At 48.1% G+C, this 27,686-nt stretch overlaps 1 protein-coding gene across 3 annotated transcripts in view; it reads left to right on the forward strand.

Annotated features, from left to right (window-relative positions):
• Nucleotides 1-2,848: 2,848 nt before the first annotated feature.
• The window catches only part of SIPA1L1 (signal induced proliferation associated 1 like 1), a 482,475-nt gene continuing 457,637 nt past the window's right edge, over nt 2,849-27,686 (forward strand). For 2 of the 3 annotated variants that reach the window (XM_045451407.1, XM_045451426.1), the window contains exons 1-4: nt 2,875-2,981; nt 3,579-4,079; nt 7,793-8,012; nt 17,654-17,928. The gene's annotated coding sequence lies outside the window, so the exon portion shown is untranslated. Of the gene's footprint in view, nt 2,982-3,574; nt 4,080-7,792; nt 8,013-17,653; nt 17,929-27,686 lie in introns of all 3 variants that reach the window. The other variant, XM_045451411.1, reaches the window with a different exon arrangement.

Consider the following 27,686-nt stretch of genomic DNA (forward strand, 5'->3'; position numbering starts at 1 on the left):
GAGGGTAGATGTGGATGCTTATGGCTGATCTATCAGTTAGGATTTCTCAGTTGCAAGCAGCCTAGGTTTTCTGGCCAAAGAGAACTTATGTGAAGGATACCAGATTTTTACAGAATTGATGGAAGGTCTGAAGAGCCATGCCTGGAAATAGATGGGAGGCTGGGCCACTCCAAGGCCTCAGACGCAGGATAGGCAAGGATGGCCTTGTGGTGGAACAGTTTACTCAGAATGCACGAGAGGTGGGAATCCTACTCTCTGCCTTTTTTGTTTCATTCTCTTCGAGATTCAGGTTCCAGGGAGGGCTTGTAGCTTGGCCCAGCTAGAGGCACAGACCTGCTCCTTAGGGATGGGCCTGGCGGACTATATATATCATGGAAGAGTAAATGCCCCCAGAGGGAACCTGCGTGCTGGGAGGAAGGAGGCAGACTGGTAGACGCTCACAGAACAACCAAGGTCCCTTCAGTGGTATCACTACCAAGCACTGTTTGATTACGGAGCTCATCTTCCTGTTGTCCTTTCGTCTCTACAACCTCTGCTCTAGCAATTCTCTCCGACACCTCTTGCCAAATTGTCATTTTTGCCTTGAGGTTCCCTACATTGCTGCTGCTAATCAGCCAGATCAAGATAGTCTCAAAACCAGCCAATGGCTGCCCCCTGCCTGCAGAACAAAGTCCAAATTTCTTGGTGCGCGTTAAGCGCGGGCCTTACCTGGCTTCCCATCCTTGCTTTTCATTTTGACTCCTCACCCTCTCCAAATACACCCACATGAGACCTGACAGCATTTCTGGACCCTGCCTTCCCACCCTGGGCCTGCCGTCTCACCGTGGCCATTGCTGGAATTTCATTCCGCCCACCACCTCCCGGCCCATCACCTATGATCTCCGCGTCCTGAAATCCTCCCCGCTGTCAGCACTTCACCTGGTGCTTTCGGTCAGTAGGCTCATCCCAGGCGCCCCAAATCCCTGTGAAACTGAGCCATATAGGTAGGCCAGGGATCCATGGCTCACCTGGAAGGCTCAAGTACTCTGGGCTATTTGTAAGTGGATTCTACCCTTACCTGGTCTGCACTCTAGGCTCAGGGACACTGACCTGAGCCTCACACCCTGGTCCCACCGGGCTGGGGATCTGTATGTGCTCCTGCAGCACGGTGGTCCTGTGGGCCTCTGTTTGCCCTCCCCTCTGACTCAGCCTCCTAGTGTCCCTGCCTCCTGCCAGGATCTCAAATAAGAACTCTCTGCCTTGGCCCAGATGGAACTGTCACTATGCATGGCATCCGTGCAGACCACTTGGCTCATCCTTGGTTCCTACTTCCGGGAAGTCTTCCTTGGTTTCTCCAGTGCTAACTAATCTCGGGCTCTGCTCACTTAGCGGTTGGCACAAGCCTCTGCTATGGTTCTTACTGCATTTGCCTCCTGGGAACCTCTGCCTGATCCATTGCACCCCAAGGTCTTCCCAGGCAAGGCCTCTGTCTTCCAAAACCTTGACACTGATCATCTTATAGAGGAGTCACTCCACTGGTATTTGCATGATGTCCTAGAATCTTTGCTGCAACTCCAGCAAGTTCAGTGGCCAACCAGACCCCAAAGGGCCCTAGCCGTATACTTCACAACCTTCATCTTCCTCGTGCGGGAACCGAGACCCCACCTCAGGGCTGGGGCACCGTGTTTCTCAGCCTGATTCCTCACGATAATATTTAAAGAAGCACATTTTCAGAAAAATAGGGGAAATTCTTCATCACGTGACCTTGCCTGATGCCCTTCTAGAGCATTCCACTTGGAATAAGAATTCATCCCTCTATTTCCTTTTTTTTTCAAAGTGCCTTCATGCATGTCAGATTACAGCCGGCCTTGAAGAAGGTGGAGCAGACCAGGCTTTAACTTCACGTGGAAGATGAAATAATGAAGGTTCCGAGAGGTGCAGTGATTTCCCAAGGCCACACAGCTATTAGTGGCAAAGACAGGACCAGTGCCTAGATCTTTTATCTCTCACCTGTCTGAAATTCCATAGCCCACGATCACTTAGGAATTTTCATCTCCTTTGGAACTGTCTTTCATTAGATCCGTACTGGGAGTCCCGGAGTCCAACACTAGCCCTTCAACCTGATGACAGCCAGAGATTAGAGCCAAAGGTGGCTGTCACAGAGGTGACAGTTCTCCTTCCCTGCCCCTCCGCCACAGGAAACCAAGCTTGGCAAATCTTGACTTCTCCGTAGTGCCGTTTAGGTTACCAAATCTCTGCACATTCTACTTCTGAGGATCGGAGTGGATGTCTTAGCTCAGGCTGCTATAACAAAATACCATGGCCAAGGCGGCTTATAAACAACAGCCATTAATCTCTTTCAATTCTGGAGGCTGGGAAGTCCAAGATCAAGGTGCTGGCAAATTTGGCTCCTGGTTGAGGACCCAGTCCTGGCTTGCAGACAACTGGATGCCTTGCTGGGTCCTTACATGGTAGCAAGAGAAAGCTCTGGTCTGTCTGCTTCTTTGGGCACTAATCCCATGATGGGGTCTCTACCCTCAGGACTTCGTCTCAACCTAATTACCTCCCGAAGGCCACGCCTTCTAATACCACCACATTAAGGCTTAGGGCTTCCGCTTATGAATTTGGGTGGTGGAGGACAGATTTGGTCCATAACAGGAGATGTCAGCTCTTGCATCCATAAGCTGCAGAGTGTAGAGCCTGGGTCTCTGTGCCTAAAGGATTTGGTGGAGTAAATGCTGCCATCCAAGGGACAGAAAGTGAAGCCTGAAGTGCTGAGTGCTAATGCTGACGGCAGACACTGAAATAGGAGCACGGTGCCTTTAAGAAGGATGAGGGCACATCTCTGGGGTGGAGCCCGGCCCAGTTACCCAAGCGCTTGGAAGCTGCTAGGACCTGCCCTTGTGGAGACCAGGCCTTGCGGTTCTGGTTTGCAGTCCGGGCACCGCTCAGGGCCCCGCTCCCCTGCTTCCCGGCTGCCACACGACTCAGCGTTGGCACCGGTGAGAGCCCTCCCACCCACACACCCACGAGCTCTCTGTGCCGTCTTTCCAAGCCCAGCGCTGACGGCTGTCATTTCCAAACTCTTCTCCAGGCCTTTCTTCTTCCTTTCAAGTTCAGGCCCTTCTCTTTGTTTAAGATCAGCTTCCCCACATTTTCCCTTTCCTGCCGGTGCTGGGGGGAGGAGCTGAAAGTAAGGAAGAAAGCTGGTTTTCCAGGCTGACCTCCCCTGATGAAGATGAGCCCCCCAGGCTGCTGGCTGAGCGCATGCTTTGAAGTGTGTGTGTGTGTGTGTGTGTGTCCTGAGCTGGAATCGATGGCTCTCTGGAAAGGAGCAAGGTGTCCAATGCCTGCAGTATTCCGGGTGCACACAGTAAGTGCTCAGCACAGCACCGACTGGCAAGGATTAAGAAACGCAGAGTAAAAGGGGCTCCTGGGGGCCTCAGCTGGTTGAGCATCCTACTCTTGGTTTCAGCTCATGTCACGATCTCACGGTTGTGACCCTGAGCCCCATGTCGGGCTTTGTGCTGAGCGTGGAGCCTTCTTAAAATTCTCTCTTTCTCTCCCTTGTTCGCATGCTCTCACTCTCTGAAAGGAAGACAAGAAAAAAGAAAGAAAAGAGAAGAAAAGCAGAGTAATGGAAGGAGGAGGACTGGCCTGGGGAGTGGAGACACCTGGCTTCTCTCTCCAACTCCACCGGTAGCTTGTTCACAGCCCCTCGGTGTCGCTAAGCAGCCTCACTCTGTAAGAGGCAAACAACCCCATCTCACCTCCTCCAGCTGCCACAAGACCAAGTGAGAGGCGTGATGAGACCTGTTCTTCCAAGGACCAGGGGGCAGAATCAAGATGGGTGCAAGTTACAAGGAGGCAGATTTCAGATCACAATCAGGAAGACATTTCCATTTACCAAAGTCCTTTCTACAGATTCCTAATCACCCAGAAAGCCTTCTCCTCTGGGAACTAGTCGAGCAGCAGACTGGTCATCTGGCAGTGATCCTGCACGAGAGGGACTGAACCCTGAGCCATAAGGCCCCTTTGAAATGGGACAGTCTGCATGTTGGTTTATGTGGAAGGGCTTTGGGAAGAATCAATGTGAGGCTGTAAGTATGTCGATTTTTCCGTGCCGTTTCCAGAAGGCTGGCCAAGTCTTGGGAGTTGGGTACTAAAAGCCAGGGGAGAGCAAACTGGAAGCCTGGGTTCTGACGTCACAGAAATGCCCTGCCGTTTTCAGCGGCACCTTTTGAGTCGAGAGCTTCTGTGTCTGCAAAGCACATTGATGGAAGGCACAGGCTCTTCCTGCCTAGGGTCCCAGCGGGCTGACTCCAGTGGGAGTCACCTCCCCGCCCCGCAGAGCCCAGGGCTTCCCTGGCTGTGCCCAGAGTCGCACAGGGAGGAGGGCGATGGTGGGGAGGGCCACTCAACGTGGTGCACCCTCAAACATGAAATCTGACTCTGCGAAGCTGGTAAGAGATCAGTCTGCCCTGCCCTCCTGGTGCTTCTTAGACTGTGATCAAAGGAAACATTTTCTCCTACCTCTTTCAAAGCCTACCCTTCAGCTCCGACACTGAGAACGTGTTCCACTCTGTAGTGGTCCCTTTGGTAGGATTCTGCTCCAATGCGTAAGAATCGACCAAGTGCAGAAGGCCAATTTTGGCGGTGGGCTTCTGCCGCCAGTGCCCCCCTCAGGAGCCCCTGCTCTACTCCCCACCGTCCACACCCTCCGGTGTCTGCCTGCCTGTCTCCCATGCAGGGGAGACCATCTCCTTTGACTTGGGGAGGATAAAATGTTTTTGGTAGGGAAAACCAAAGATGAAGGGGATATCAGACACCCTTTTTTTTTTTTTTTTTTTTTTTAAGTTGGTCCTATAGACTGGTGGAGAACCCAGCTTGGGGGCAGGGGTGGGGAGGAAGGGCAGAGCCTTGGGGCTCAAGGAGATGGGTCAGGAAACCTGAACACAAGTGTAACTGCTCTTTGGGGCTCAAAAGAAGATGCATGGCTGGGGGGGGGTGGGTAGGGTGAAAGGGCCCCAGCCCCCTCTGGTGCCCTGAGGTCCAGACAGATTAGGGACATCTGAGCCCCCCACCACCCCCCCCCCCCCCCGCCCCGGCCACTGATATGCCCACTGGGGATACCGGCAGGGGAGCGGGGCACCACAGAAAAACATTGGGAGCCCTTGGGAGGTAGGGGAGGGGAGAGGAAAAGCCCAGGCTGGTTTGAGAAGCAGTTAAGGAAGGAGAGTAACCAGAGTGGAACACAGATTTGGTTTCATTAGGGTTTTGTTGTTGTTGTTGGGTTTTTTTATGTGAGAGTGACAGAAACGTGTTTACAGGCTGAGGAGGAACTCACAGAAAGGCAGAAGTTGAGCGATCAGGACAAGGGAGATCATTGATGGATCAAAGATACAGGGAGGGCAGGAAAACAGGAGGTGGGAGGGGAAAGGCAGGAGAGAGGTGGGGGCCCAGCGCTGGCCTTTATTGCACTACGATCTGGAAGGGAAGGTTGCTCACAGCCCCGTCTGCGGCCAGGGTCTTGGGGAAGTGGGAAATGGTCGCTTTGTGAGGCTGAGGGGCCTCTGGGCCCCCCGCCCCGGTGTAAGCCTCAGCTGGGAACAGGGGACACGAGGGGAGATGGCCAGAGAATCACAGGTGGGCCTGGAGAGTGTAGACATTCACCTACCCAGGTGGAGGGGGTGGGGGAGGCTGGTCTAAAGACCCAGGACGCCCTGCTCTGGCTCTGTGCCTAAGGCTGTAATGATAGGACATTGGGCACACTGGAAACTTCGGATTTCCACTGACTGCTTGGTGGAGCCAGTGGAAACTCATTTGCCTGGCTGAGGAGCTGATGAAGGTGGGGAAAGCTGGCTAGAGACTCACCGCTGTTCTTGGGAAAAGCAGAGCCTGTTATCAATGGCACTACCCTCTGCCTGGAAGAGCAGATATTCAAGGCAAAGCAAATTGCCCACTGCCCATCAGATTGTTCCCTGGGGAGGCAGTGGCCAGTGGAAACGATGAGAATCCGGTGTTCAGGAGCCCAGCCTCACTGTGCCTCTGACAGCTGTGGGACTTTGTTGAGGTCATTGCAACCTCTGGCCTCGGTTTCCCCTTCTTCTCGGGGGTATAATTCTGGCCAGCTGGGAGGGAGGGCAGCTCCACGTCATCTAGCGAGGGAGCAGCTTCAGAGGAGTTAGACCTTTCCAGAAAGTTCAGGAAGAGCGTCAAGAGCGAGGTTCTCCCCTCCTCTCCCCACCCCACTGGAAGCACAGATATCCCAGTCTGTGTCCCCATCACACGCAGCCTCCCGTCTGCCCCTCGTCGCATGCCCCAGCGCTTGCACAAGCTTCTGTTGCTGCTGTCCCCAGCCCCGGCTCCCAGGGCCGCTCCGAGCAGGCTGTGCTCGCTGGTGCGGTGGCTGCACCCAGCACAGAACCAGAGCAGCCCCGACTCACTGGCTGCAGGCAGCTTGTTCTCTGCCCCCTACGGAGACTGGGATTGATTTAGCCTGTTTCCGTGACAGCACCAGCTGCATCTGCTTCCCCAGGAGGCTGAGTGAGTCACGGCCACCCACGCTAACCCTTGGCACAGCACAGCCCCGCCAGGAGCACGGATAGTAAGTCAGCAAGAAGATGGCAGGGCACTTTGCACCGTCTGGTGGCTTCCTGCGCTGGGTCCCAGGTCTGGTGCAGATAGTGCACTGGGCGCAGGGCCCTGGGCGGGGCTCACCCACCCAGAAACCTGGCAGGTCTGCCCATGAGAGAAGTTAGAGAGCGGCTTCAACTGACTCCAGAGGGGCCCATCTTGGCGGCGGCCAGCAGCTGCAAGGCCTTATGGGAGAGCACTGCAAGTTTTCGGACTCTCAGTCCAGGGCTCTTTCCACTACCCAATGACCCGCTCTCAAACATGTTTTTCACGGCCACCTCTGCACCCAGATCGGCCCCAGGTTCCTTCTGGCTCCCATCCGGGGGCCTGCCTTGATGACACACATCTGCCCTTCCCTCTGGTCAGCAGCCCTCAGCCCGGACTCAGGCAAATTCTCAGCCCCCACCCCGGATGTACTGCAGCAGAAACTCCGGAGGTGAGGGCTGACAGTCTGTGTTCGCACCGGCCCTCCAGTGGTGCAGATGCCCGCCGAGTTTGATCACCCCTGGTCTAAGGAATGGGTCTGAAGCAGTGTCTTCCTGACCCCGGGAGGAAGGGAGCGTTTTGGTCCCTGTCTCTGTCCTCAGAGCACAGCTGCAAGGGTCTCTCGGTTTTGGGTGAGCCACACCGGGGGGCTTGGGTAGGCGAAGACCCCAATGGCTCCAACTCTGGGGTCCTAGAGTTTTCCTAAATCATGTCCTTCCTCTAGATGGTTTGTGTCCCATGGTGAGAAACTGGTGCTTTTTTTCCTTTGTGGAAAAGGGCAGCACTACCTTCCTCACCGGGCAGAGGACCTCGCGGGGAGAAGGGAACCCACCCATTGGAAATGAACAACGCTGCCATGGTGGCCAGGCCCAGGACCCGCAGAAGTACTTTCCCGAAGAGCTGAGGGATTCCAGCTGAGGCAAAAGCCCAAAATACTTACCGATGTGCATTACTTTTTGGTCTATCAGCCGCCCCCCCCCCCTTTTTTTTTTTTAACGATTTCTGATCACCTCTGTGCCGGACCCAATAAAGGACCCAGTGGCCTGAACTTCGAAGAGCTTACAGGAGGGTGGGAGCATTAGAATAGTTTAGGCCATGCCCAGGGAGCAAAAACCCCCAAAGTCTCAGTGTCTTAACATAACAAAAGCTTATCCTGCAAATGACTCCTACGAAGGTCTGCTCTGCTCCACAGAATCGCTCAGGGGCTCGGACTTCTGGCTACCTTGGTCACTGCAGCAGGAGGAGAAAAAGCTGGAGGGGGGGTCAAGCACCCGCCCAGAAGTGAATCCCGGCACTTCTGGCATCTCACCGAACAGAATTAGTCACGTGGCCCTGCCTAACCTCAAGGAGGTGCATGCAGGAAGCATATGCAGAAAGGAGAGAAAAATGGATCGAGTCTGACATTATGAGACGTAAGTACATGGAGAAAGACCGCTCATTTATTCATTTGCTTACTCTTCAATCAATCTTGACAGACTGTTTACCACACATCAGGCATCTGGCCAGACCCTGGGGATAGCGTGTCCCCAGGGCAGCTGGTCTCCCGCAATCCAGGGAGTGCCATTAACATTGTATTCTGCAGGAATAGCTACCCCCCCCCCCCCGCAGTGGTGTGACGCAGGACCCCTGCTTTGATTCTCTTTGTTTATGTTCTGTCATTATTATCTGTCTTCCACACCAGAAAGAAAACTCTGAGAGCAGGGATTTTTATCTGAGTTGCTCGCTGCTCCATTTCTAGAGCTGAACACAGTGCCTAGGGGGGCTTGGTCAGTACTCGTTAAGTGAATGATTCAACATGGATCATTATTAACTGTTTCCCACCAATCCCTGCCTTCGAGGAGCTTACGATCTGTGTCAAGAGTGGTATAAACAATTGACTAAAGTATAAAAAGAAGTTTCAGGGCAGATCGAGTGAAACACGTGTCAGGTAAAAGCTGGGCTATACAGCTTGGGGACACAGAGAGGCAAAAGGTCATTTGCAGCACAGGTGAGGTCGGGGAAGCTGGCAGATGAAAAAGGTGCAGGGAGGTCAAGGGGCCCAACAGAGGGTGGGATGCAAAGCGGGTGGGAGGACCCTGCCATACCTCTTGGTCTGGGGTTTTCTCTTCTCCCCACATTAGTAACTGGAATCTTTATGCAGCAGTTCGGTTTTCCAATAGCCCCGTGTGGAACCACAGCTTCTCTGGAAGGCTCCAAGCCCCCCAGGCTCAGAACTTGGTTCGCTTTCGGAGTTTCCTGCCCATCTGGCAGGAGAGGGGGGCTCATCTAGCCCTCCCCGCCCTGCTCTGCCTCAAAGCACTTTCCCCCACGCCTGCTGCCCAGACAGCCTCCCAGAGGCAGTAGCCAGCCAGAGGGGCATCTGCGGAGAGGCTGGGAAGCCTCCACCTCAGCAAGGCTGGCCAGAGGATGGTTGAGCCAGAACCTTCCGTGCAGGCGAGAATGGGGTTCATTGTTTTCACTTAAGCTCGCAGTGAAAACAGTGACAGAAGCTTCCCATCTGGCTTCCAAAGCGCTTTTGAAACCATTCTACCTACAGCAAGGCCATTAATTTTACAGGGGCTCTAAAGACAGGGCACTTTCCGCCATTCAGGCTTTGTCACTCCATCCCCACGGCTGCCTCCCTCCTGCTTCTCTGCCCTTTCCTCTCTCGCCTGCCCTCCTTCCCTCCTGCAAACCTCTCCCTGACCAGCAGGCAAACATTGCCCGAGGGCCTGCTCTCCATCAGGCCCCTGCTTGGTGTTGGAGATTCCTGGAGGAGCAGGACAGAGGCAGAACGTCAGGGGAACTTCCTGTGAAATGGCTGTGGCCCAACCACCACACCTGCCCGTGATGCCTGCTTTCACCTGTTCCACCTTCTGCCCGCTCCCTCTCACAGAACACCTGCCTTCCTCGGACTCCCCACGTGCACCACGCAGTGAGCCAAGAGTTCGCGTGCACGCTTTCCTTTCATTTTTCACATCAGGGAGATTCTATTCGTGTGGCCATTTCCTAGATAGGGAGATTAAGGCTCAAAAGGTTATAGAAACTGTCCAAGGTCCCACAGCTAAGAAATGCCCAGCTGGGGTCCCTCCCAGTTTCTTACTGTGCCGCGCTGTCTCCACCAAAACTCGGCAGTTGACCGTCTACCCTCAGAACAGAGAAATGGCTAGAACTTTAGCACTATCGCTACCACCCCTTCCTTTTGAGAGTTAGCTTAAAAAAAAAAAAAAAAAAGTCTAGTGGGTTTTTTTTTCCCCCCTAAAGACCAGGGATTAGAGATCAATGTCTCCTCATATCCCTGGCATTTTAAAACCTGGATGTTTTGACCATTTCTCTACCCCCTAGACAGTAGGAGAAGCCTTTCTGACCCTGCCACTTTAGCTTTCTGGTCCGACACAAGGGCTGTGGCCTCTGCCTCAGAACTCATTCCTGGAGTTCCAGAAACTGCACGGGGCCTGGGCTGTCTTTTCACATCTTCGGGGGAGGGGGGGGGCGGTTGGATGGTCTGAGAAGTGACTGGCACTGCTGGTCTACTGGCAGGCTTCACTCGTGTCCTCTTTTCACCCCATCGTCCCCTAGGAAGGGCAGGAAGTGGCAAAGACCCCGTGAAGGTTTCTGAAGGGTCGCCTCTGGGAAAACGGGAAACCCTGGAGGGCCGACTACGGGTTGCCGTGTGATTTGTACGTTGCATGTGGTCTTCAAGCATTCCCATAAACTAGCCAAATATCTACAGCTGGATCCACAGCAAGATTTAGTTATTGTGGTGTTTGAGGCTGTCAAGTCTTGATTTGATTTTGGGGGTCATGTTTCACCACGCTCACCCGCTCCAGCCAGCTCCAAGTCCCTACCCCAGAAGTATGGGGAGAAGAGGAAGTTGGTGGGGGGGGGGAGGGGGGAGTAACGACCCCCCAGGTGGTCTTTTCGTGTCACCCAGCTCTCCCAGACAGTTTTGGTGCTGACTGCCTCCGGGAACACTGACTCTGCCCGCTTTCTTCTCATTTCACTCCTCCATCAGTACTCTGCAAAGCCTTCACACTGAGCTTTGTCTCGAAGATAGCCTTCGGAGCAGTAATCAGGCCTCCATTAACTACAGCAGGAAGGGGGACAGCTGTGAAACTAAAGGCATGCATCTGGGGATTCAGGAAGCATTGGGGAACCCACCAGCACCTGGTAAAGCTTGGGACCCAGACCAGGTACAGGGTAAGGACCCCAGCACCTAAGGAGTCCGGTTCTAGAAAGACTGAGTTACTGAGGCAGGCTACCAAAGCGGAGACTCATGTGGTACAGGGTGAAGAACATTACCCAGCTTTAGCAGTCCGGGCAGGGATTTGTTATCACATCCATGGCTTGTTTTCTAGAGCTGAGGCTTAATAATATCTGAGTCCCAGAAGCAAGAGTAACTCTATGCTAAGTGGCAGGAAATTAAAGTTGAGCCATTGACGTCTCTCCAGCTAAAGTCAGGCATACCAGACCCATAATTTTGTCCGCCCATCTCCCCCCATCCCATCCCACCCCCAGGTGGTGAACCCTCTGCCCAGTTACATTCCCCCCCCCCCCGACCCCACCTAAGCATGGCTTCTACAGAATCATCAACTGTTTTGTATAACATAACCTTTCCCCCTTGGCCCCAGTTAACCAGTCCAAGGGGAACATCTGACCAAAGATAGGCCGACGAGGGCCCTTCCTCGAGATATTTAACTTGGGAAGCATGGTGACTTCAGTAGACCCCATCAATGCCCAGTACATATACCCTCACCTTTACTCTCTGTTCTGACTTCATATGATGAATTTTCTTTAATGGATTCTCTTCTGCAATCCATTGGCCAAAAGATTCTCCGAATGGGTAATGTGCCATTGGTAATCTGATGTGCTGCTTTTTCACTTAGGCCAAAAAGCCAAAAGATCAAGAATTTTGTCGTTTTCTTCATTGGGTTTCACACAGCTTCTTTTGGAGCGGTCAAAAGATCCTTGCTTCATTTTGAAGCCAAAGGGTTCCTTCCAACACTACAGCTCTCTCCCCAGCCTCCAGAATCTTTCCCGAATCCAGAACCGCTGAGTGGCCCTTTTTATATCAGATACTAGGCCAAACCTTCCCTGATTTCAGTTAAACTCCTTAAGCTAGGAATTAGGTGAACATAGAGTAAGCTGTCTTTTTAAAGAAACAGACTGATTCTGACCTAGAACCATATTTAGCTATTTTTGTACTGTGTGCTTATTTCATTTAGTAGATTGTAAACTTCTGTTACTATTTTGTTAGTTTGAGAGAGAGAGTGCGTGCAAGTTGGGGAGACGGGTAGAATGAGAGAGAATCTTAAGCAGGCTCCATGCTCAGTGAAGATCCCTGGGATCATGACCTGAGCTGAAATCAAGAGTTGGATGCTCAATCGACTGAGCCACCCAGGCATCCCTGTAAACTTTTGGAGAAGTGTTGGATATCTTTGTTTCCCTTGGCTCCTAACACTTAGTCAATATTCAATCAATCTGAGTTCAATACATAAATGAATCATTCAATCACATTCCTTATGTTAAATATAAAATTCATGATTCAAGTATCATTAATCAAATAGATAATCCCATAGGATACATTTTAAAGTGTACTGTTATATACTAGAGTGGTTTTAAAATAGACTCCAGGGGCGCCTGGGTGGCTCAGTCGGTTAAGCATCCGACTTCAGCTCAGGTCACGATCTCGTGGTCCGTGGGTTCGAGCCCGCGTCGGGCTCTGGGCTGATGGCTCGGAGCCTGGAGCCTGCTTCCGGTTCTGTGTCTCCCTCTCTCTCTGCCCCTCCCTCGTTCATGCTCTGTCTCTCTCTGTCTCAAAAATAAATAAACGTTAAAAAAATTAAAAAAAAAAAATAGACTCCAATATTGGGGCGCCTGGATGCTTCCGTCGGTTAAGCGTCTGACTCTTGATCTCAGCTCAGGTCATGGTCTCACAGTTTGTGGGTTTGAGTCCCCGTGAGGCTCTGCACTGAGAGCGTGGAGTCTGCTTGGAATTCTCTCTCTCTCTCTCTCTCTCTCTCTCTCTCTCTCCCCCCCCCCCCCCCCAGCTCCTGTGCATGCACTCTTGCTTGAAAATAAATATTGGAAGAAATAAAAATTAAATAGACCCCAATGTTAATAAAATTGAGCAAAACAAATTGGTACTTTTACATATAGCACAGGGGCACAGAAATTCCTACCGCCTTGAAGGTGAGAGGAAATTGGAGGGCCCAGGCGAGAAAAAATATGCTATACATTTATACCTTTGAGGGGCACCTGGGTCGCTCAGTCGTTTAAGCCTCCGACTCGATTTCGGTTCAGGTCATGATCTCACAGTCATGAGATCGAGCCCCGCATCAGGTTCCAAGCTGAGCATGGACATAGAGCCTGCTTAAGATTCTCTCTCTCCCTCACCCTCTGCCCCTTCTCTGCTTGTGCTCTCTCATTAATTCATTAATACCTTGATTCTACTTGTAGGCTGGTGACCTGGGTGAGGTGCATGCACACATATGGATGAACACATAGGATTCTGGGCAGCTCAGTGGAAGCACAGAGGTGGGGAGAGACCCTTTGCTCCTGACTGCCTCTCCTCGCCTCAAGTGTTCCCAACTGTACCCTTTAGAATAGGTCAGACTGCTAGAGGATACCGTTTTTCTGGCCCGCCCATCACCTATTCCCCCCCTCTTCTGGTAACAGCACCCTGATTTTCTGCTGGGGAGCCATTCTTCCTCTACTGTCCATGCTGGTGACCTCATACTCCTGCTCTGGAAGTGGACACATGTCCCTGTCCTGGCCAAACGGTGGGTTCCATCTCCCTGGCCACAGTGTTGACTTAAAAGGAACCCTACCAGTCAGCTCAGGCTAGGTGGCTGGAATAGAGCAAAGAGGGACTCTTTTCCACGGGCTGAACCCAGAGATTTGAGGTGAAGTGGGGAGAGGAGGGGCACTGAATGGGGAGTTGGTGCCTGAGAATAAAACCGACCCGGGTTGGTCAGTTTAAACGGCTCAAATTCTACTCAGTTGAGCGCCCAAGCCGAGAACCTCCCTATTCTCAAGCCAGATTGAGTGGGTTCTTAATGCAACAGAGAATCCCATGGATGAATACGACTGCTGATGGTCCTGGCAATCAGAGCGGGGAACGAAGGGAGAGAGGGCCCTGCCAGAGTCACGTCACTGTGGTGCCAACCTGGACGGGCTCCACTTCCGTGCCTTCCCCATTCTCTCCCCTGACGGCATCTCACACACAGGCAATAGTCCTTGAGAGGCTGCCTGCAAATCCCAACAGCCCCGAGGGCCCCTGGCTTCCCTCTCCCCTTCCTGCAAAGGCACCAGTGTAGCCGGCGGGGAAGGGGTGAGTTTCCTGTGAGGGCACTTAAATGCGTTCAGAGCCATTTTTAGACTTTTTATTCTATAGACCAGAAAATTGCTGAAATTAGGAGACATTTGAAGTGGCTGTTCATCAAGCCCAGAAGCGATTTCTGCTGCCGCTATATTTAAAAGCCCAGCAGCAGGTTGTTTGGGCTTATGTCTTGCTGTTATGTAATAAACATAATGTTAAGCTTTGGAAGCCCCACGCGATGGCTGAGAAGAAGGAAAACAGCAGCCTCACAGCAATGCGTGCCCTGGAAATGCTTTGTAGAGGCTGGGGAGAAGGCAATAGAGCTTTCCGTGTTAAATAGTGTTAAAAATAACAGCGTGTGCACCGCAGATCTTAATTACTATGTAAATTCCCAAAGGAAACAGTAGAAAAGAAAAGAAAATGGAAAGGAAGTGGTGTATGAATGTAAGGGGGAAATGTAATCAACAACCAAATAGCTGTTTTTAACAGGACAAAGGAACTCAGGTGTGGGCTGATCTGTTGTAGGAAAGGAGATTGTATTAGTTTTCTCTGCTGTGTAACAAATGACGATTGGCCTCATGGGCTTGAGACAGTGCAGCTTTATTATCACACAGGTCCGTAGGCCAGACCTCCAGCCATGGAGTGGCCGTGTTCTCTACTCAGGGTCTCGGGAGGCTGAAATCAAGATGGCGGAGGAGCCACATCTGAAGCCTGGAGTCCTCTTTGGAGCTCATGTGGCTTTGGACAGAATTTAGGTGCCTTTGGTTGTAGGACTGAGGCTCCCATTTTCTTGTTGGTTGTCGCTGGGCACTGCCCTCAGCTCCCAGAAGCCTCCCACATCTCCTCACCATGTGGCCCCTTCTACACACAACATCACAACATCAGCTGTTAGCTACTTCAAGGCCCCAGCAAAACCACTCTCATGCTTCCAGTCTCTCTGACTTCTTCCATCTCTGACCTCTACACTGTCTTTTAAGGGGCTCACCTGATTAGGTCAGGCCCACCCATCTCCAGGAAGGAGCTACACAGGATGTACACCCTGAGGGGGCAGGAATCTGGGGGGCTATCATAGAATTCTACCTCAGTGATCAAACTTTTGCACAAAAGCAGAGCCACAAAACATGTAATCTTAATACACTTCTGTCATGGACTGAAAGTTTATGTCCCACCAACATGTAGTTTTGTGCCCCCATTGTGATGGTATTTGGAACAGGGGGCTTTCAGGAGGTGATTAGGTCTAGACAAGGTCATGAGGGTGAGGCCCCCACAGTGGGAATGGCATCCTTATAAGAAGAGGTGGAGAAGCCAGAGTTCTCTCCTTCCACCATGCAAAGACAGGGAGAAGACAGTCATCTTCAAGCCAGGAAGAGAGCTCTCACAAGGAACTGAATTAGCCAGCACCTTGATCTTGGACTTCCAACCTCCAGAATCGTGAGACATAGCTGTCAGTCTGTGGTATTTTGTTATAGCAGTCTGAATTTGACTAAGACAACTACAATAGTGAAGGTCCCATTAATTTACCTCAATATGAGCCTTCTAGAAAACAAGTTCTTCAGAGGCTGTGAAAACATCCAATATCTGGGGTTTTCCAATGAATGCGTCCTTCCCTGTACACCTCATGTGTTTATTCATTCAACACGTGAGCTCCTATTCTCTTGGCATTGTGCTTGACCCCAGGACTGGGCTTCTTCTTCCCTCCCACCCACAGCATAGGGCTGAACCACTCACTAAAATCTGATTTGCCATCTTGTAGGTTGTTTAGAATTCCTCTCATCTGGCTAAGAAGCTCCTGGCTCTATTCCGGGCTCTGGTGGGGGGGCGGGGCTTGACTCAAAGGAGGATTGAACCCAGCGATCTCAGCCCTAGAACAGAGCCCAGGAAAAGAGACCACCCCCCAAGACCTCTTGCTCAGGGTCTTTCAGTCTCTTTTAGGCTCTTGTGATGAACCTTTCTCCACTCACTGTTCTCCACTTCCCTGCCGAGGGGGAAAACGAGCCCCATGTGAAAGCAGTTTTGGGACTGGGAGTCCCGCCATATCCTTGTTCAGGTTAAATTCACTTAAGTAACTGAGAACAGACAGAGTTAGATTTCCTAGGGCATTTCTTTATGCTGAGTGCTTAACCAGGAAGAATGTTAAACAGGCTACTGAGCTGAGGGCAAATAGGTGTGACCAGTTCCCCAACCTCAGTCACAGAAGGGACTTGAGGGATTGGCCCTTGGGGGTCCCATGTGTCTCCACAACCTAGATTTGCATCTTCTAGAATTCTTTGCACAATAGCAGACCTATTGTGAAGACTTCCCTGATCCCCACCCTCATGCCCCAAGCCAGTAAGATGTTTACTTCCAGCACCAGAAGAAGGAGGGGTGTGGCAGAAATGGGAGACATGCTAACCATAACTAACCTAAGTCAGATTGCCGGGCTGGCCACTAACCAGAGCTCTGCCTTGCCCTCTGGGGACAACATAAACACAAGGCTGGATCTCCACACAGTAGTCTGAAGGGTTAGAGCTCTGATTCAAAGTTAGCCATGCCCCCTCTGATGCTATTTTCTATTCCTCCCTTTGCAGAAGTGGTGCCTTGGTATAGACAACAAAAAGACCTCTCTACCACCTGTCAGAACTGAAGGGGGTAGCTTAATTTCTCTCAACTTCCACTTCCTCATCTGAAAACATAGGGGTAATTATACCTGGTTTACAGGATCGTTTTTGAGAATTAGAAATTATATACCTGGCATTGTGCTTGGAAACCTACCACCCCTTTAAGAAAGGGTTACTCCTGCTGTTACTGTTATCTCTGGCTCTGGGTATATAGTTTTTATGGCTCTGCCTCCTCACCTAGGCTGTGAGTTTGAGATCAAAGATGACATCTTTACTGCTGCTGACAATTATAGTACCTGACAAAGAGGAGGTGCTCAGTCGGGGAATAAGTGTTGAGACTCTGGAATTTGAGCAAGGGGCAGCAGCCACTAGCAGCTAAGAGTCTCCTGCAGACAATAGGTCTGCAATTTTACTCTATTTTCTGGGTCAACGGTTCTCAAATTCTTTGTATTCAGGACACAGCCAAAGAAACAGACATATTCAGACACTTGTGAGTCAGCAATAATTGTAACTCTCTCTTTACTACTGAAGAACAATGTCTCTCAATATCTGTGAAAGCGATCGTGTGGTCCCACCATTTATTGGGATGCCTCTGATTGACCCTGTGGTTGGGTAGCTTACTTCCCTGACCTCCCTCACTAATGTGCGCAAGAATTCTCACATGGTCAATTAACCACCATATTTCTTGGTCACTGGCTTGACAACACAACTTCCACTTTTTCACAGCACTGTAGGCGGTAGCTATGGTGGATTGGCCTGCCAGTCTCAGGCAGGCGCTTCGCCATTGTCCTTGGAATTTGGGGGATTGAAGTTCACAATTTTTATTTGTCAACAATCCTGGAGGTCCTTGACATGTAACCATTTGTAAATCATTTCGCTAAGATGCCAATTTTTAAAAATTAGTTTATTATACAACTAACACATGAGTATATAAACACATATATACACCGCAGAATGCTCTTACAATAGAGAAATACACAGAGGAAAAACCTGTAGATGTCTTCCTCTTTTTGTATCAGAAGAAGTCATGTTATACTACAGTAACAAACACTCCCAAATCTCAGTGGCCTTGTAGCCACAAATGTTTATTTCTTGTTCACATTACGCAATTTTTAGGAGTCTGCTACAGCTGTGTCTCTTGCCCTCCTCACTCCAGAACCAAAGCTGATGGAAAAACCTAACCCTGTCTGGAGCATTGTCAATCTCATGCCAGAAAGAAAAAGACAAGGCCAACGGTGCCCTGACTTCCAGAACTGTACAAAAGTGACCAACGTCACTTCTTTGACTAAAGCAAGTCGTATGGCCATTCCAGAGGTCAATAGCATGGGGATACCCTTACAGAGAGGAGCATGACAAAGGAAGAAACTGGAACTTTTGGTGAATGAGAACCTGTCTCCACCACCTCCTCCTAGGATGACTTCTTTCCCAGAGGTAACTGCTCTCAACTGTTCAATCCCTTTTCTTACGTATTTGAATTTCTATTTATTTATACTTATATAGAGAGAGGCATACACGTTAACATAGTACCCATATTGCTCTGAAACTTTCTCTGTTCACTTAATATGTCTCAGATACCTTTCCATTTCTGCACCTAAAATCTACCCCACTCTTTCTAACAACTGTATGGCATTTCATGCCGTAGTATCTTTACATTCTTGGTGTACTTTTGGATATTTTCAAAATTGTTTGCTATTATAAAGCCGCGATAATTATCCTTATACATGTACATATATTTGTGCACACGTGTGTTTCTGAATAACAGGTTTCTAGAACTAAATTGTTAACATAGAGCGTGTGTGCATTACAACTTTAGTATTGCCAGTTTGCCTTGAAAAATGCCTTCATCAACACACACAGCCGTCAGCAATGTAAAAGTTCCTGATTTTCTGAATCCTCAGCGACTCAATATTATCAAACTTTTTGTTGATCTGATGAATTGTAAAAGTGGTAGTTCCTTATTTTCCGGTGTTTAATGCATTTCTCTCTTTATCGATGAGGTTGGGTATTGCTTGCATTTACCATCTGATTTCACATTTTTTCTGTTGTGAATTATCTGTTTCCATTCTTTGCCTGTTCTCTAGTGGTTGTTTTTTCCTTCACATTTGAAAGAGCTATTTGATATATTTTCTCAATAGTAATCCTTTGTCTGTACCACTGGTTGTAAATACAAACATCTCTTATTTACCAGCAGGAACTTTCTTAAAAACCAGACACTGATGTTAAATGTTAAATGTAAAATGTAAAAGCAGACCCTCTCCTATCAATTCATCACTACTAACCAGTTTCCTACAACACAGAAAAATGTCAATATGTGTAATATATCAGCATGTCAGTTGCACGAAACCAAACATTGCTTCCTGATGACCAAATGGTGAATATGACTTTTAAGGGATATTTACATGTATATAGTCACATGGCCTGAGTATCGTCAATATCTGACTCAATCCCTTTGTTGACATTGGGCACTTTCCACAATATTTGCATGTGATTCTGACATTCTTTCCGAATGGAAAGTTACTAGAGAACTCCCCCCTTCCAACACCACTTTGTTTAAAATGTTATATTGAGGGCACCTAGATGGCTCAGTTGGCTAAGCATCTGACTCTTGATTTCAGCTCAGGTCATGATCTCACTGTCGTGAATTGAGCCCCATGTCAGGCTCCAAGCTGAGCATGGAGACTGCTTAAGATTCTCTCTCCTTCTCTCTCTACCCCTTCCCCACTTGTGCACATGCTCTCTCTCTCTCTCAAAACTTAAGTTCAAATTTTAAAATGTTCTATTGAATTTAGGGGATGTACAAATAAAACTTTCTGTATAAACCTTGCTCCAAAGCACGATGTATTGGAGAGCGACATTATGCTCTGTGAAGTCTGAGTGTCACAGCTAGGGGGGTTCTTCTGAGGAAAACTTTCCTGGGAGATTCTTCTCATGACTAGAAGTTGACCACCCTCTACCCATTTCTTTCCCTGTCCCTAGCAACCACCATTCTACTGTCTGTTTCTGTGAGTTCAGCTTTTTAGATTCCACATACAAGTGAGATCATATAGTGTTGGTCTTTCTATGTCTGGCCTGTTTCACTTAGTGTAACGCCCTTAAGGTCTATCCATGGTGTCACAAATGGCAGGATTTCCTTCTTTTTATGACTGAATAATATTCCAGCGTGTGTGTACACCACATCTTCTCTATTCATTCATCTGTCTACGGACATTTAGGTTGATTCCATGGCTTGACTATTATCAATAATGCTGCAGTAAACACAGGGGTGCATATATCTTTTCAAACTAGTATTTTCATAGTCTTTGCATAAATACCCAGTAGTGGAATTACTGAGTCCTATGGTAGTTCTATTTTTAATTTTTTTGGGAACCTCCATACTGTTTTCCACAGTGGCTGCACCATTGTTTATCATTTTGTTCACGGCATCTTTTGTCGTTGCGCGATTTGCCATTTTCCTGTCCTCAAATTTGTCATTTATTTTGTTTAAGGTTGCTGGGTTTGGAGTCTTGCTTTAAGTGACTTTCCTTATCTCCCAGTGTTATTTTTTTAAGTCCCCTACATATACATATATTTTAAGATTGTTAATTTTGTTTTACGCCTGGCTCTTTAGTCACAAGGAATTAATTATTGGGGAAGATGGGAGGTGAAGGAGGTCCACCTTTCCTCTGTCCCCAAAGCAGGCAGCATATCGGCCCAATACCTTTCTCCCACTGGTTTGAAATACACCATAAATTAAATTCTCAGCATTTAAAAAAGTGTATTCTGTATCTTCAGGCATCAAATTTTACAATGCAGCCTGTGTGTAGGAGTGCAAATGTTGGGGAGCATTTACTCTACTAATCTACTCTACTACTAATCACCAGCATCTGTGCATCAACACAGGCGTTCTCTGCTCATCGTACTCACTGTCACACAGGTAATAACTTTTTTATGTGACAAACTATTCTGAGAGCAAGACAACTGCTAATGATGCATGGCAAGGTATCTAAGTGAAATACCATTGCAAATAATGAGTCCTGTCGTAATAAGATCACGGAAGTTGCTAAGGGGTCATTTTCAGAATGCATTTTACTTAGGACCTTTATTGATATGATGCTGTTGAAGAATTCAAGGATTTAATAGCTCTGGGCTGAGTCCCTGGAAACATTCAGGTTCTACTGTGTTGGGAGCTTCCTTGGTCCCGGAGATTCTCCTGCAGCCGTTACCACCTCAGGGCTGGTCGGGGTTGAGACTTCTCCAGGTGTTTCCATCCCACATGCTTCGTGATGGGGAAGGCTGCCCTCTCTTGCCTTCATCGCTTTCTGTCCCCATCAGTCGCTCCTCATCCCAGGGCAGTCTGAGTGCCCCTTCTCCACGCCTCCAAAATGCCTCCTACAAATCTAGTCTAAGAAGTTTGAAGACGCGGAGTCGGGGTAGAGGAGCACAGGAGTGTTCAGATGATGGCTGACATTATGGCCGCTGCCTTTGAGCCCACTGTGTCCAGGGGGATGGACTTAAAACACATAACTAGCAGACGAGTTGACAGTTGCTCAGAGAGAGGGATGAACAGAGTAGAGTAGGAAAAGGGAGTGATCCAGAAGTGTGTTTCCTCTCCTCTTCTCCTCTCTCTCTCTCTCTCTCTCTGTCTCTCTCTCCCTCCCTCTCTCTTTCACTCGCTCTCTCTCTCTCTCTCACACACACACACACACACACACACACACACACACACACTGAGTGAAGATTAGATGACAATTTAGAACAAGAGGGGCTGTCTGGGCTGAGAAGACCATCTGAAAGCTGCGTCAAGAATTTTGAGAAAGCCGTGGCCAGTTGGTGGTGGCCAATCTGGGCCAGGCACCTCCTGGCCATGGGCTGCCCTCCAGCCAGCCCATAGGTACCCTTCTCATTCCTTCAGAGGGTTTCACCCCCAGAGACCAAGCCCTTGTGCCCCAGCCAGGGCCACTCAAACGTCCTGCTCAGCCACACCAAGCTACTTGAAGCCGCATCCCTGAACCCTGAAGGGTTCCCACCCTTCCAGGCCAAGGGGAGACCTCTCTGCTGTCCCCAGCTTTATCTTTTTTTTTTTTTTTTAATTTTTTTTTTTTTTCAACGTTTATTTATTTTTGGGACAGAGAGAGACAGAGCATGAACGGGGGAGGGGCAGAGAGAGAGGGAGACACAGAATCAGAAACAGGCTCCAGGCTCTGAGCCATCTGCCCAGAGCCTGACGCGGGGCTCGAACTCACAGACCGCGAGATCGTGACCTGGCTGAAGTCGGACGCTTAACCGACTGCGCCACCCAGGCGCCCCCCCAGCTTTATCTTTAAAACTGAAGCCAGGTTTGTGCTGCTGATCATGTATCTGTGCTTGTTTTGATGTAAACATTATGTTTTCAATTTCATGCCTAGCCCACCCTCCCCCCTCTCACGAGGTCCCAGTATAAAATCCAGTACTGCTCTGTGCTTCCCGGTACTCATTACAAGTGTAATTAATTCGTGTTTGCCCAGTCATTTAGCTGCTGTCCTTCCCACAGGACCGTCAGCTCCTACAGGGCAGCCGCTGTGTCTTTCTTGCTCACCACATTCTCACTGGCTCACCAGTGACTGTTGAGGGTGTGACTTTTACCCTCCGGGGTTATAAGAGCCTTCTTATAATAAGGCTGACATGGAAATTCCAGTCTCATGCAGATCAAGTGTCCCTGCGTCCTTTTACAAGCAGAAATATCTGGACAGGTGGCTCACGAAGAGGTCATCGTTCCCCAAGGGACCAGGTGAGAGGTGCTATCACTGCTCAGGGCCCTGTCAATACTCTTGGCGCTCCCCATTGACCATGAGACTATGATGTCACCTGCAAATACATACAAAAGGTGCCTATTCTGTAAAGCTCTCTAAGGAGAATTACTTTAGGCTTGTTCTTGCTGTATTAAGTACATAACATCATAACTCACAGTTTCCCAGATTCAGTTCAAGGGCAGAGATGATTTGGTAGTTATTTGATTTATAGAAGTTTTCTCAAGTTGGAGAAGAAATTGAAGCATGTTTTGCTGAGGGTAGGAAAACAACTCCATTTGGAAGAGGAGCTAATATCTCAAAAAAGTAATTGTAAATTATATCAGTTGCGCTCACCTTTGGGTCTAATTTTCCCATTTCCTACACGGTTTCGGTGACAAGCCTTATCCTTACCATTGTTGATATTCACAGAGCACTATTCAGAAGATTTATTGGTTAAAAAATGCAAATTCCTTAAAACAACCAAGTGCTGTCTCCAAGTTCCATGCAAAGATGTGGTTAGACAAACTAGTCAGAATTTGAAGACGATGCTAGAGAAAAATAGTAAGAAATCAGAACTGTGGAATAATTACCAAAATTGCTTGCATTTACTGAATGGCTGTTATATAGCAGGTACTGGGCTGAGTTCTTTATATGGATTAGCTTGTTTAATGGCAACCATTGGAGGTAGGGAGAATGATTATTCCCATTTCCTAGATGAGAAAACTTATATGTGGAAAATGTATAACTTTCCCGAGATCTTGCCTAGTGGAAAACAAAGTCTGAGCTTTGAGGCTGGTTTACATCATTTTCTGGTCCCAGAATTCCCACTGGTCATGAATAAGCAATCAACACTGGTGTTTGAGAAAGGAAGAAACTTCCATCACGCCAAGTATAAGTGCTGGTGAGTTTGTATTATTCAACCCAGGGCCTAACAGATTTGTTTCAATGAACAAATACATAAAGATCCTTTGTAAGTGGCTCATTTATTGACTCTTAGGTGACTGAAAATCTGTTGTTCCCTGAAAACGTTAAGCATTGTCTCTCCCATCCAAACCCATTACAATCTAACAAATAACATTTTCGTGAGTTTGGTCCGTTTCAAAATTCCAGCAAGACACAAATTTCTGTTTGGCCAGCCATCAAACAGAAAGTCCTGACTAGTGCTCTTTTGAACAGCGTGTTGACACCCACAGTCTCTGTTTAACTTCTTTCTCCGATAGCAGCAGCCCTGGGGTTTCCTTTGGTCACTGGAGTTGGTTGGAGTTCATAGATGTTGCATGCTGCATTAATGGAGGACTCACTGCAGGCCCATTTGGGGATGGTATGACCCTTGCCCTATAGCCATTGGTCTTCCTGTCCAACCTGGTCCACAACCATTCTCCACTTTGGAAAACATTTTCAGTTCCATTTTGTTCAATGCAACTGGGGTAGGTTGAACAGACACCATCGGCCCAGTGTTGTGCTTCTCCAAGTCAGGGGCAGGGGACTCTATGTAAAATATCAACGATAGCTGGTATTTATTGACTGCTTCTGTCAAGCATGACTTCATTTTATCCCTCACAGTCACCTTCCTGGTCCCGTCTTTCAGAGTGGTAGAGCCCCAGGTCACTGAGGAGGTAGGTTGATTGTAGATCTGACATCACAGTCTGAGCTTTTAACCTCGACTCTTTGGTACCATTTCTGTGAGTGCCAGGAAGGCTGAAGACAAGGGCTGGAGGAAGAATCAAGGAAGGAGTGGAAATTGAGCTGGATTTAAGGATTGCATTGGAAAGACAAGGATTGCACTGGGAAAGAGGCAGGGCAGAAAAGCAGAGAGGCTCTCTTGCTTCTGTTCTCACCATAGAGCAGTGGAGAAGGTGAATTAGACTATTTTGTGGTTGGCATAACCAATTAAGTTTAAATGCAACACCTGTCTTGCCGTTTGAACTCAATCTTATTATACCAGATCTCTTTGCATTTCTTTTGTTTGTGCAGATTTTACACACAGGGGTTTTAAGTCAATCAAAGAGCATCTGTGCTGAAAGGAATTATTTTTGTGTGTGTTAAAATAATTGGCCCAGTTCTTCTCTCAACTAACAAGTAAAACCTCTCTAATTCCTGTCTTAGAGGGAAGGTAATACAGTATAGGGAAAAAAGCATTCACCTAACTACACCTTTTATTTCTAGAACATGGTATGATGTCCAAGAAAATGAATTTACACTGTCTGGAGGAAGAGCTGAGATCAGCATATCTATCCTGAACTTAGCATAGACACCGTGTCCTTGACAGCCATGCTTAATTTGCACGATAAGTGAGCAAAGTATGCTAATAACAGAGAGGGAACATACTGAGAAACAGATTTGAACTTAAGTATCCTGCACATGACATCAGAATATACCACTGCCCTCTTCTTCTGCTTTGTACCATACCACCATAAAAGTGCCTCAGATAAAATATTCTTTCTGAAATATCTGGACTTTGTTTCCAAGTCATTTAATTTTCCCCTGGGTGTTGACTCTGTGTCCTTGTTTTCAAATCATCTATCACTTTCACAGTTTCAATCTTCTTGTCTTTTTTGCAGAAAGTAATTTTTCCAAAGACATATTTCAATGCATATAAGGGAGAAATTACCTGACTTTTATTTAGTGCCTCCAAAAGAGCTTAATTCTGTTTCAGAGAACACCAGAGTCAGGTGACTTCCTTCTCTATATCTGGGCAATCCAAATCTGTCCCTTTATGGAAATAAGCACCATCGGTGGCAGCCACGTGGTATGTATGGGACCAAGCCTTCCTTCAGCTCCAGCAGATAGCCCTGATTGGTCTAGACCCATGGCAATTCAATTGTGGTGGCCACAGAATTTGATGTTGGGATGAGCCAATCAGCACGAAGTTCACTGTGGGAGACAACCTCTCCTGTTTCATGGGAGTAAGGCAGGATGGGGACCTCACTGCAGCCAGGCCTCCTGCAATCACCAGGGAGTTAGCCCTAGAAGGCAACCAACAGTAGGTGTGAAAGAGAGGGAAGGGAAAAAGAAACTGAGTCCTCATGTCATTGTAGCAATCAGTGACATTCACTGTACCTCTGGACTCCCAGTTAGCCAATAAATCCCTCCTTGTTTATGAGTTTTAATTCAGTCTTCTGTTACTTGCAGCCAAAAGCATTTTATCTGATACACCCAATGACTAGGCCGTTGAACTAAAACATAATTCCACTTCTCAGAATGCAACCTATGCATTCCAACTAACAATAGCAATAGCATATTGGGTAATTAAGTTGCATCCGTTGATGGTATATGAGCTAGGACAGACTATGGTACAAACCTTTTCCTCTCTCCTTCGGCTAAAACCCAGTCATGTGGCCACATCTAACTGCAAAGGAGCCCAGGAAGAAAAAGTGGATTTTTGGTAACTGATTTGTAGTCTTGCCCAGGAAGAATATTCTAGAAGATTATTACATTACATGGGGAAAAAGCTCAAGAACAGTGTGCATAATATCAGCCCAAGTTTCCAAATGCCAATATCTGTAAGGGCAGAAGCCATGGCTTTTTCTGTTTCCACATTTGTTCTTGGTTCCTCTGCAGCCATGTTCTACTTCTGGCACATTCATGGTGACCCCATTTGCAAATACACTCCACCACTCTCTGGTGAGCAATACAGATTTTATTGAGGATCTTGTATTAGAAACAGACATGTAATCAAATCCCTCTATGGACATCTGTTCTTTCCTCCAAAATTCTCATCCCTTGTCAGTGGTCTGTCCTCACTGTCACTCTTCTCTGGCCACATGCTTCCCTTCCACAATCACCAGCCCCTGAAAGTCTCCTGACTGCCGGAGCAATTTGCCCCCTGCCCTTTGTTATATGTCCTCTCTGCAAAACAAAAAGCTGGTAATAAACTCAAAACCAAGGATATATTTTTTTCCTCCAGCGTACCCCTCAAGGAACTTAGCAAACAACTCACTGAACAGAAAAAGCCGCCTTCTTGGGGTGGGGAGCTGTTAAGTAAGAAAATAAAGTTAGGGGGCACCTGGGTGGCTCAGTCGGTTGAGCATCTGACTCTTGATTTCGGCTCAGGTCATGATCCCAGGACATGGGATCGAGCCCTGCATTTGGCTTGGTGCTGAGCATGGAATTTGCTTAGGATTATTTCTGTCTCTCTCTCTCTCTCTCTCTCTCTCTCTCTCTCTCTCTGTGTGTGTGTGTGTGCCCCTCTCCCACTCATGTATTCTCTCTCTCCCTCTCTCAAAAAAAAATGAATTTTTGCCATAACATTTCATTTACATAGGAAAAAAGACTGGAAGGATATTCCCAAAATGTTAACAGTGTTTATCTCTAGGAAACTAGCAGCATTATTCACAATAGCCAAGAGATGAAAGCAACTCAGATGTCTCCCAGGGGATGAATGTATGAACGACACGTAGCATACACATATGGTGAAACGTGATTCTGCCTTGAAAGGAAGGAAATTCTGACCCACGCACATGGATAAAGCTTGAAGACATTATGCTGGGTGAAATAAGGCAGTCACAAAAAGACAAATATTGTATGATCCACTCATATGAGGTACCTAGAGTAGTCAAATTCATAGAGACAGAAAGTAATATGGTGCTTGCCGGGGCTGGAGGAACGGGGAGTGGGGAGTTAGTGTTGAATGGGTAAGATGATGAAAGATGAGAATGTTCTGGAGATGGATGGTGGTGATGGCTGCACAATAGTATGAATGTACATACTGCCTCTGAACTAAATACTTTAAAATGGTTATTTAAAGTGGTAAATTTTATGGTATGGGTATTTTACCATAATCTGTTTTAAAAGAAATGTATCTTTCCAGAGGCGACTTTATGAGAATTTTTGACTTGGATAGCTTGTGATCTCTTTGGAAAGCCAGATATTTCTATACTTTGGGCTTCCCCACTAGTTAGTATTACTTTTAAAATGAATTTGTAGGGGTGCCTGTGTGTCTCAGTCGGTTAAGCTTTCGACTCTTTTATTTCGGCTCAGGTCATGATCGCATGGTGCGTGAGATCAAGCCCCATGTTGGGTTCTGTGCTGACACAGTGGAGCCTGCTTGGGATTCTCTTTCACTTGCTCCCTCTCTGCCCTTCCCCTGTTCTCATGTGCATACACTCTCCCTCTCTCTCTCTCAAAATAAATAAACTTTAAAAAATGAATTTGTAAGAGACGTAAGGAAAAATATTTCTACCCAAATTACACAAGGCTCAGGGATTGATAAGCTATGGCTTCTCTTCCCCAAGGATTTACTATCTAGTAAATGAGAAAGACAGGTAAGCAATTAACTGCAGTCCACAGGGAAATGGAATAGTGGCCTGATGTAGAGACGCAGGCAGTGAATTCTGCCTGGGTGCTTAGCGGGGCTTCCCAGAGAAAGAAATGCTTAAACCGGACCGTGTGGAACACTTAGGAGCTTACTAATAGAGAGGAAGGGGTGCACATTGGAAAGTG

Source organism: Leopardus geoffroyi, chromosome B3 (genome assembly GCF_018350155.1).
Source record: "Leopardus geoffroyi isolate Oge1 chromosome B3, O.geoffroyi_Oge1_pat1.0, whole genome shotgun sequence".
In the NCBI taxonomy this organism is placed as follows: Eukaryota; Metazoa; Chordata; class Mammalia; order Carnivora; family Felidae; genus Leopardus; species Leopardus geoffroyi.